Source organism: Pediculus humanus, genomic scaffold, assembly GCF_000006295.1.
Source record: "Pediculus humanus corporis 1103172108315 genomic scaffold, whole genome shotgun sequence".
In the NCBI taxonomy this organism is placed as follows: domain Eukaryota; kingdom Metazoa; phylum Arthropoda; class Insecta; order Psocodea; family Pediculidae; genus Pediculus; species Pediculus humanus.
Window position 1 is genome coordinate 706,884 of NW_002987884.1, and position 11,709 is coordinate 718,592.

Sequence of the window (11,709 nt, forward strand, 5' to 3'; positions counted from 1 at the left end):
TTCGAATAATAATAATAATAAAATATATAACGAAAAAAAGGGCGAGAAAAATAAAAATAAAATATCGTGACGAGCTTGCTTTACGACTTATATACATACATATATATATATATATAAATTTATTTTTATACTTTTTTTGGAAAACAATTTAAATTGATGATTTCGTTATTCGTTTATCGTAAAATAAAAATGAATTTTTTTTTGTATGTTCGGTAAAAAAAAAATTTTTTTAATTCGGGATTGAATTGTATCTGGGTGAAGTTCAAAATGACGGTTAAAAATTATATATGTGTCGAGATGATATAAAAAAACGGGAATGAGATGATGATGATGATGATGATTATGAACGTTAAAAAATTTAAAATAATGACATTTACAATATTATTTACCGACTTGGATGAAAATTTTTTCCTCCTTGCCAAAGAATTTCGTTTAATTTCTTCTTTTTTTTCACGATTTCGGATAAATTTTTTGAAATGAAGAAAACGTTTTTCACTTTGCCGAGATTATAACAAACAAATTTTATATAAAACTAATAAACTACGATTAGAAAAAGAGAAAATGTCGGAAAAAAAATTTTTCCCCCCAACAATAAAAATCACTGGATGATAAATTTAGGTCAGTTTTTCCCTTTTCCCCAGCCCGCTCTTACGTCTATTCTGATCTGAGTCATTTGCAATACTGACTCAGACGTTGGTACCTCTTTTTTTTTTTTTTTTGCAAGTTCGCGAGCGTTATCTATCTCTTTCTCTCTCATTGTATTATATATCTAATTTGTTTGTGTGAGTGTGTCTCTGTCTTTTTATCTATGATTTTGATCAGTGTGTCTGGGCGTCTTTCTCTGTCCTTTTTCATTTGCAAAAAAAAACTTTTGCAAAGGTGTCTCCGTCTCTCCGTTCTTGTTTCTCTTTCTCTTTCCTTCTTACGACGTGTTACTATCTCTCTCTCTCTCTCTTTTTCTTTTTTCTACAAGGTTTTTTTTTTTTTTTGATTTTTGTCTGTCTGTCACTCCTTTCCTCCTCCCCCCTCTCTCTCTCTCTTTTTTTCTATCATCGTGTTTCTCTCTACCTTTCTCTCTCTTTTTGTCTGTATGTATTACCCTCCCCCCGACGCTCTCTTCCTTCTCTCTCTTTCTTTGTCTTTTCAAGTTTTTAATTTAATTACGAAAAAATTTTAATATCGATTTTTTTATTTTTGTCTTTTTGATTGTTGCGAGTCTTGAATTTTTTTTTTTTTTTTTGGTTTGTCACGTTGGCAGTAATTTTTGCTAGAACAATATAATTCTTTTCTATTCGGACATGATTTCAAAATTATTCTTTCCCTTTTTTTAGATTTTATTTTCGATCGATATTGTTTGGAAACGACTTAGTCGTAAAATTTAAGGCCTGTCGTCGTAATAATGTTATTATTATTATTATTATCATTACTACGATTACGTTTGTAGTAAAAAATTGTCGAGGGGGTTATTACAAGAGAAATACATGTAGGGAAAGTCAATGGAAAAGTTTTTCCAGGTTCGTCGTTGTTATATTACGATAATGAATAACGAAATTTCTAGAAATTATAAAACAAACGAGAAGGGAAATAAGGGGGAGTGGATGCGTGCGTGCGTACGTGCGTGCGCTTGGAAAATAACAGGGAACATGGAAAGTAAAAAAAAAAAAAAAAAAAAAAATTTTTTATTATTTTTCTCCAGTTAAGTTTTACGACCGAATTAATTTTATTTTTATCAAGTTGAAAATCAAAAAAGGAAAAGGGTGGATGGATTATTCAACTGGGTTAGTCAATCTTTTTTTTTTCTACCGTCTTTTTTTTGGGGTTGAAAATTTGAAAGAATGAAACAAGTGCACAAGCGTGCGAGGTCGAACAACGGTCGAATTCGAACGCGAACTAGAGGGTGGCAAAAAAGCACAAAACTAAAATCGAAAGGGGGAAGAAAGGGAGAGAGGGATAGAAAAAATAAAAAAATAAAATTTTTTTTTTTTTTTGGTTTTCGAGAATAATTATTAATAATTTACTTGATTTTACTGGAGAAAAAAAATAAATACACTCCAGGAGTGGTTTGATGGTTATGGGGAAAAATTTTTAATAAGTTAAAAATAATAATAATGATAATTTTAACTGGAATCGATCAAACCCTTTCCGCTGCGTGTTTTCGATTCTGGAAAAAACGGTTGTTGGTGGTGGAAGGAAGGAAGAAATGACTGGAGAGAAAAACGAAGAAGAACCAACCTCCGAAATTTTAAAAATATCATCATTATTATTATTATTATTTCGATTTAGAATTTTCCAAAAAATTGTAAATAATGAAAATTTCTAGGGAAAAAATTGCAATATTTCGAAGAAAAAAATTGTGAAAATTTGAAAGGAAAAAAATTTTTATTTTTCCGTCCGCCATTTTGTGTTGAAAAGAATAGGAAAAAAGAAAATAATAATAATATTAATTTTTTTTTCTTACCTGAGCAGCACCTTCGGTTACCATTTTTTCGTAAAAAAAACCTTTTTTTTTTTTTAAATTCTTTCCAAAAATTCTAAATTTTTTTTGCCGTTTGTTTTTTTTACTAATACAACAACAACAACAACCGCGAACAACAACTACTATTTTTTTCTTTTTCAAGCGAACTGTACAAAGGGAACAAATGACCGGAAATAACCGGAAAATTTTTCTTACGACGACCAAAGTAAGAAAAAAAAAACGAAACCAAAATAAAAATAAAAAAAAAAAGTGAAAAAAAAAATATATAAACTTTCTAAATTTTATTTAATTATTTATTTAGAGAAAAAAAAAAAAAAGAAAAACTGGAAAACTTTGTCCAACCCCAGAAAATCGTTGTTGGAATGGCTGAGAACTCGGAAAAACTGTTTCTCATTTTCGTCGTTGCATGCCAGCGCCTCGTTTTTAGGGGATTAAAAGTTCGACGGTGGAAGGGAACGTAAAGGGAATGCGCGAAGGGAGTCAGAAAAGCGAGAGAGGGGGAATGGTAAGGGTTGAAAGAGGGGAAAGGGGTGTGCGAATGAGACGTCTCTAAGGGGTACTCGGAGCATTTTTTACGTAGCCTTCGTCATCGTCGTCATCGTCGTCGTCTTGGTCGTAGTCATCGCCGGCGTCAGCATAATTTTGCGAGGTTTTTAACCAATGTTGCCAACGTGATAAAAAGAAATTTTTTTCGTAACGATTTCATCCCTTACGAAAAAAAAAAAAAAAAACGCGACGATTCGTCGTCTGCTTTCGTTATTTTGTTTTTTCATCATCCCCTACTCAGCAGGTTGAATCATCAGCAAGTGAAACATTTTATTTTTAATTTCAATTCTCTCTCCCTCTCCCTCTCTTTCCCCCCATCTATCTATCTATCCCTCTCTTTCTCTCTCTCTCTCTCTTCCTCTTTCTGACTTTCCCACTTCCTATCTTTTTCTCACACACTCCTGACATTTTACAGATGCAACAATGAATAAATTTTCATTTTTTCTATGCTTTTATTCTCATTCGTATTATTATTATTATCATTGTTATTATCATTATTATTATTATCATTGTCATTATCATTATCATCATCATTATTCTCGTTTTTGTTACTTAGGATAATTGAATAATAATTACAATTGTTTAAACTTTCCGCGAAAGTCTGGAGAAAAAAGAAAAGGAAAAAAAAAAACGTTTTCACTTTCGTACCACCATTATTACAATTAATATTATTATTATTATCGTTTTTTTTATTGTTATTCGATAATAATAATATATTTGTCATCGCTTATTATTATTATTATTATTATTATTATTATTATTATTATTATTATGAACGGCTCGAACCAATTAAAAAAATATTTAAAAAAAAACAAAAAAAAAAATGCAGTAAGTTTTTCTGCATTGCGACATTTAAAAAATATCTCGTGCATATTATGGAGAAACAGGAAAAAAATTCTGGAAGTTTTTTAATATAAATAATACAGCATCCGGATCGTTAATTAATTGTTTTTTTTTTCGGAAAACTTTGTGAGAGAGAGAGAGAGAGAGAGAGAGTTGAAAAAGAAAAGTTTTTTTTAAAAAGAAAATCATACACATTTGATAAAATTAAAAGATTTAAAAAAAAAAAAAAAGGTTGGTTGATTGGTTTTACGGTCGATTTAACGAAACTGGAAAAGGAAAAATAATGATAATAATGATAATAATAATAATAATATTAAAAATAACAAAAATGTCGGTTAATTTTTTTTTTTTTGAAATGTTTCAAACGGTCGTTCGTTTTAGAATCGATCAAAAAAAAATTTTTACTTAAATTTTTCGAAGTACGTGAGAAGAGAGGAAGGGGGGGAAAGGCTGGAAATTATTTTTTTTCTAGAACATTTAAAAAATTCCATTTAAAAAAAAAAAAAACCATTAAAAAGAACAGACTGCAATATGTGAAAAGACAAGAAAAAAAAAAAAAAATTACGGTCGATGCCAAATAAAACGATAAGTGATTAGTCATTGGCTAAAATCTAATTTAGAATCAGACGTGAGACGATGATGATGATGATGGTGGTGGTGGTGGTGGTGAATTTCCTTGGAAAAACGACTACAAGAAAAAACGATCGGGATTTAAAGGAAAACACTTGTTCTTTGCAATCATCAACATCACTGGTTTTCATTACTCACGAAATTTGAAACGTTTTTTTTCCTTTTTTTTTTTTGCAAAAACAAGTTTTTATCCAGCGGTTTAACTGGAGAAAGAAAACGTTTTTCAATTCGATAAAAAATTGTTTTTTTTTTTTGATAAGAGTTCCAAAAATCAGATAATCGCTGGATTTAATATATAAACGAAAAACATTTTTTTTTTTCTCTATCCCATAATTCCAGCATATTTTTTTTTTGGGGGGAGGGTGGGGGTGGGCTTAAGGGAAAACCTATCACTATTATCATCAATAACGTTTTTTTTTTCCACACTCCCACTCGTTTAAAAATACGTATAAAAATATTTTTCTCCAGTTTTTTTGTTTTCTCTCTCTCTCTCTCTCTCTTTCTCCCTTTCTCTCTCTTTCTCTCCAAATTAGCGACGACACAAAAAAAAGTAAAAAAATTTCAAGTGTGTAATAATAATTTTATTATTATTATTATTATTTACAAAAAAATAGAAGTGCAAAAATTATTTTATCATGGGTGTGGTCATCAGTCATATTTTTCCACAAAAAACAAACGAAATTTCACGGTTTTTATTATCATTATCATCATCATCATTATCAATGTTTTTGTCCAAAAGGGCAAATGTCAAATTTATTAAATATAAACACGGATGTGAAAATTTAAAAAGGGAAAATCATCCGACGACCTCACGTTATAAATATTATTATTATTATTATTATTATTATTATTATTATTATTATCATTAATTATTTTCGTTTCCGCAAACCAAGTGTTTTTCCAGTTTCGTTAACTAATTAATTAATTAATTAATAATTATTTAAAAAAAAGGGGAAAAAAGCAGAAAACATTTTTTTTTTTTTTCATTTTTATGGGAAAATTTTTTTTTTCAATTGTAGTTCATTCGTTGTGACTTTAAATCGTTACCGTGGTAACGGAAATTGATTTTCAAAAAAAAAAAAAAAAAAATGTTTTCTGCTTTTTTTTCCTTTTTTCGTTTTTTTTCGTTTTTTTTTTTTTTTTTTTTTTTTACCGTCGGCGAAATGTAATTTTTCCGATTTTCCATAGATTTCGGATAAATTTTCATTTTGAAAGGACGAGTCATCGGTTTCCATCGGAAAATTAATATTAATAATAATTTAAAGTTAAACCGTACCAATCGACCAATGAAATCGTTCGTAACAAATGACGTCATAACGATAATAACAATTTTATTTTAATATCAATTCGATTGTTTTGTTATACTTTTTTTTTTTAAAATTTGATATTTTGACATTGTTTTAACGTGACGAAATGACCTTTTAACCTTTGAACTTGAAATTATTTACGTAAATAGTAGGAAGAAATTCATTTTTCGCGTAAAATAAAGGATTTTTTGTTGTTTACCTACCCCTAAACTCGACAACGAAGGAAATCTTTTTTTAAACATGGCTGCTTGTGCTGTTGCTGTTGCTGCTGGTTTCTTTTATTTTTCTCATTAACTCACGTACATATATTTATTTCTATGTATATTTTTTTTCTGTGAGCAGAAGAAAAAAAAAACACATCACACCGTATTATATTACGCGAAACAAAAAAAAAAAATGACGTCACGTCTGACGAACTTAAGCTTGTTTTTTTTTTTATGACACCTTCGACGAAACTTTTTTTTGTGGTTGTTGTTGTTGTTGTTAAACAAACAAAAAGGGGGAAAGGTTGTTATATGACGATGACGAAAACAAAAAAAAATTAATAAAAATATAATAAAACGATTCGCGAACGGTTAAGAAAAAAAATTACGAAATCGATCGGTATTGCCAACTTGCAGTCGGGAAAGAGGCGGGAAACTGGGGGGCTGGGGGGCGGGAAAAGGGGGGAAATTTAAATTTATTTTTAACCCGTACTAAAAAAAAAAAAAAAAAAGTTTTTCTTCGTAAAACGACGGGCGTTAAAATTTTTTTTTTCTTTTCTCTTATTTTTTTTTTCTTTTGTTTGACGTTTAAAAAAAAACCTTTTTTTTCCTTTTCCTTTTAATTTTTTCCTTTTTTTTTCCTTTTTTTCTTCCTGTCACTTTAAGTACAGAAATTTTTTTTTTTTTTATCTTTTTTTTCTCTTTTTCTTTTTGTTGTCGTCGTAACGAGAATTCTTTTGATTTTTTTTCATCCTATCATTATTTTTATTATCATTGTTATTATTATTTTAATGTTGGCAGTATTGATTTTGGGGCTATGGTGGATCGCGTTAGAAAAAAATTTTTATTTATAGTTTTTCCCCGATATTTTATACGAGAAAGATTGTAAGTAATCACTACTACAATCCTCGAACGGGATAATCTGGAAAATTATTAATAATAATAATAATTGTAAGAGGAATCGATGAGGGGATGAGCGGAGAGGGGGAAGGGGAAATGAAGGAAGAGGGGCAAGGAAAAGAAAATTTTTTTTACAAAAGGTTAAAAAAATTTTTCGCCGTTTTTAAAATGGGGAAAAAATAAATAAAAAATTATTTAATCGTTTGGAAAATTTTTAGTCACGCGGAGGATCCATTAATTATTATTATTATTATTATCATTATTATTATTATCATTTAACTACAACCGTATCGTAAAAATTGTAATAATTTTTTGTTAAACGATTCGTCGATGGTATAATAAATAATAATATTTAAAAAAAAAAAAAGCTTAAGTTCACTTTAAATAAATAAAAAAACTCATGACGGATATCATAACGCGCGCACAGACATACAGTTAAAAAAAATTCGCGAACAAACGACAGCGACAGAAAAATTAAAAAAATTAAATAATAATAATAATAATAGAAACTTTTCTACCAAATCATTTAACGCACACGAAATTTTCCATAAGATCAAAAAAACATAAAAATACAAAAAAAAAAAAAAAATTTTTTTAAATTGTGCGGTTCGGCTCGTTTATTTCGATACTGACGAAAAAAATTTTTTTTTTTTTTTTTTTTTTTTTCAAAATTTTAAAATAGCCTTCGAGTTTTAAAATGTTTTCATTGGTGCCCCGGAACGTCCTCCTCAGTAAATTTCTCTTTTATTTTCAAAACCCGCGCTCATCCATACTCTCTCTTTCTTATTCCACGTCATGTCCGAAAAGTTATTTTGAGAAATTTTTTCATCGTTTTTTTTTTTTTTTGATAGCCGAATCGCCAGATGACGATGAGAAATATAAATTTTTTCTATTTGTTTGTTTGTTTGTTTGTTTGTACGCACGACGCGGCGTGATTTATAAAAAAAAAAAAAAAAAAATTTTTTCGTCATCTAGGAGGTGACAATAATTTGATAACAGGTGGGGAGACGTATAATCGTTAACGTTCACGCGCGCAAATAAATCCATCCGCGTTTATTTTTTTTTTTTTTTGAAGGGGAAGAACGAAGCCGTATAAAAATCTTTAACAAAGGTTAAAGGTCAAAAAATAAATCGGAAATTTTGATTTCTCTAACACGCGCGTTACGTTGTATTTGAAACGAAAAAAAAAATATTTTTGCCTGTTTGTTGATTGACCTATTTCCGTTGTGAAAACGCCGCGTATTCGAATACACTGGCAAAGGTCAACGTACGAATAAAAAACTTTCTAAAGTCTATTTCAATTGTCTATTTCTGTCGGGATATGTTTCGTTTTTTTTTTTTTTTTTTTTTTTTTTTATGAAATATTATTGTTTGTTTTAACAAATGTTTGATGATTTGCGTTTCCGGTTTTTCGCTTTCGTTTCGTAATTAATAATAAAAAAAAAAAAAATTCTAAAATTGTCGTTTCCTTTTTCATCTTTCTCTCTCTCTCTGTCATTCGGTTGCGAAACGTTTATTTCAAACAATAAAATTTTCCAAATCGATTTTTCTACATCAAGGACGAATTGAAAATCTTTCGAATTCGTTAGGAAAAATATCGAATAAGATTTTCCGACCGGAAATAGATGTCGAGCAATCGTCGTGCTAATTTTTTAAATTTTTTTCGCATTTTATCGATTTTCATCGAAAGGGAAAGAATCAATTTAAGTAAGGACTCTCGATAAATTCTAGAGATTTACGAACAAAGGTTAAAAGGTCACCACCATCACCACCACCACCACCTCATCCGCCTTTCCGCGCGTTTTAATGTTTGTTTGTTTGTCGCTGAATCCTGGAGAAAATTTTTCCTTTTTTAAAATTTCCCGATTCGAAATTGGATTATTTTTTCGTGTTTTCCATGCGGGAAAAAAAAATATTTTTCCGACGGCAAAAATAATAATAATAATAATAATAAATTTGTCGTGCGAATGATAATAAAACGAAAAAAAAAAAAAACAAAAACAAACGAAACGCTGTCGTTTGTTTTTTCTTTCCTCAAGAAAGAATTTTATATATAATTTTTTTTATGTTAAAACAAGAAAATTCGTGACGTTGCCGTAGACACGTTGCCGGATGTTTTTATGACAAAATGTCATCGGAAATTTTTTTTTTTTTTTTTTTTTTTAAACAATCGTGTGTAAATTTTATTTAAAAATTCGTCAGTCTGAATTTTTTTTCTCTCTCTCTCTCTCTCTATCTCTTTCTCTCTTCTTCTCACTTGGAAGGTTTGCAACAATATAATTCAAGTGTGTACAAAAAAAAATTTTTTTTTTTGGGGGGGCGTTGGGGAGGGAGACGCGTTTGCATGAAGCAAATCAACCGGGAATCCGGCCAAAAAAAAAAAAATTTTTTCCCGTATAAATTTTAAACAAAAAAAAAATTCGCAAAATTAAAAAAATGAAAAAATAACGTCCGCATTTTCCCCGCAATTTTTCTTTTTTTTCTTCTGCCACTTTTTTTTCGCATAACGTGTCGGTTAAACAATGATAATAATAATTATTTAATCGAAATATTATTGGCGACGAATAATTAAAACAAAAAAAAAAAAGAAAAAGAGTTTAAGGCCGAAACAATTTTTCATTTTTTTTTTTTTTTTTTGTTACGATGATGACACGAAAATTTATTTTAAAAAGTTGAGAGGAGAGAAGAGGAGGGGAGGAAAACGCGGCGTTCGTGGCGTTCGGATATTTGAAAAACGAAAAGAAAAATGATTTATTTAAATCGTCATTCAAAATTTAACCCCATTTTAAAATTTCGAGTTTCGTCACTTTTTGTGTGCGGTAGATTTGAGGCTTTTAAAAAAAAAGAAGGAAAAATTTTTCTCGAATTTGCCCTTTGACCTATTTCCCCCCTCCCCTTCCCCTCCAAATCGACTTTACTTTACCGTCGTTTCGGAAAGAATTTTCACAAAAATTTTGTTTGACATACAAACGAACGGGATTTAAAAAAATTTTTCATTTGTTTTTTATTTTTTTTTATTTTTACTTCATTATGTAACTCGCATGCTAATTGTGGGAGGAGGGTAAAATCGTTTGTTCGGGTTAATAACAACGACAACCACAACAACAACAACCACACGAAAATGAAAAATAATAACAGAGTACGAAAAAGGGAAAAACGTGTATTTTTTTTTCTTCTTACAAAATCGAATTTTTTTCGTTATTACCATATCGTGAAAATAGAAAAATTGAGTTAATTCGTTTTGAATGAACTTGAAAATAATCAGTGCCGTATTCAGAATACGATAATAATAAACCGGGAATTGAGGAAAAGGCGGCCATATTTTTTGGTTTTTTAAATTTTACCTAAAAAATTATTTTTCTCCTAATTTTCTTCCTACGAAATTATAATGGTCATTATTATTATTTATTATTATTATTATTGTAATCGTTTGGCGCGTCCTCATTAACGAAAACAATTTGGAAAAAAAACGTCCTAGTTCCACGTCGTAAAAAAAAAAATGAAAAAAAGCACAAAAAAAACTTAATTAATTAACGAGGACGTTTGGGAAACTTTATATGACTATAAACGAGAGTAAATTTTTTTTTTTGTGTTTTTTTTTTAATCGTGGTTGTAGTTGTAGTTGTAGTTGTTTCCGTTTTTTTTTTTTTTTTAATTTCTAAAACTACGATGTGAATAAATTTTTAGAAAAAAAAAATGTATATATATATAGAGAGAGAGAATTAATTGCTTGTGACACGCGATAAAAAAAATTTTCAATAGTTTTTTTTTTTTACGTAAAATTTTAATAAATAATCGTTTGTCGTAGTGCGAAAATTGATTAAGAGTTCGAAAATGTTGGTTGTTGTTGCTGTTGTTTTTAACGTTTGTCGTTGTTTAAACAACAAACAAAAAAAAATATATTTAAGGCCGTCGTGTATTAAACAAACGAAAATTTTTTGTTTAATTTAACGGGAAGGACGAATTTTTTTTTTTTTTTTTTTGATTTTTTATCCTTTTTTTTTCATTCGACTTTTTTCTCTTTTCCCTCTCCTACCTCCCCGCGAAAGTTTAGCTCCCCAAAAAAAAAACAACAACAGCAATAAAAAAAAAAAAAATTTCCTCAAACTTCAAATATTAAAATTATGGAAATCGTGACAAAAATAAAAAAAAACGTAGCATCAGACAAAGTAATCGATACGACCACTTTTTATTTATTTTATTATACGATCGATTAAAAAATTATTATTATTATTATTATTAACGATAAGTAATTAATATTATTATTATTATTTAAAATATTTAAAAAAATATCTTACCGTTGTTTTTTTACCGCTCATTTGTCGTTTGTTGTTTGTTGTTTATACATTTTTCTTTTTTTTTTAATTACGGAATTCGAGAAAAGATTCGTGCAATCGTTGCCTCACACGCACACACGCACACGCACACCCCTCCCGTCACTAATTAATTTTTATAAATTTTTTCGTTTTCTTATCAAAAAAAAAAACCGGAAACGGGGTGAAAATTAATAACTTTACGAATAAAATTTCGATTTTTTTTTTCTCTTAACCGGAAATAATAATTCGTTGTTCCTCTCTTATGCTCTCGCGTTTGTGTGTTTGTCTGTGTTTGTTTGATGCTGCTGACGTGTATCCGTTTGTATAAATGAGATCTCTCTCTCTCTCTCTTTCTCTCTCTATCTTTCTTTCTGTCTCTTTCTCCTGAACCTTTTCAGCATCGCTGTGTAATTTTTTTTTTTTTCGAACGTTTCACACGATTTAAACGGAAAAGTGTTCGAAACCAGTGAAAATTGTTTTTAGAATTA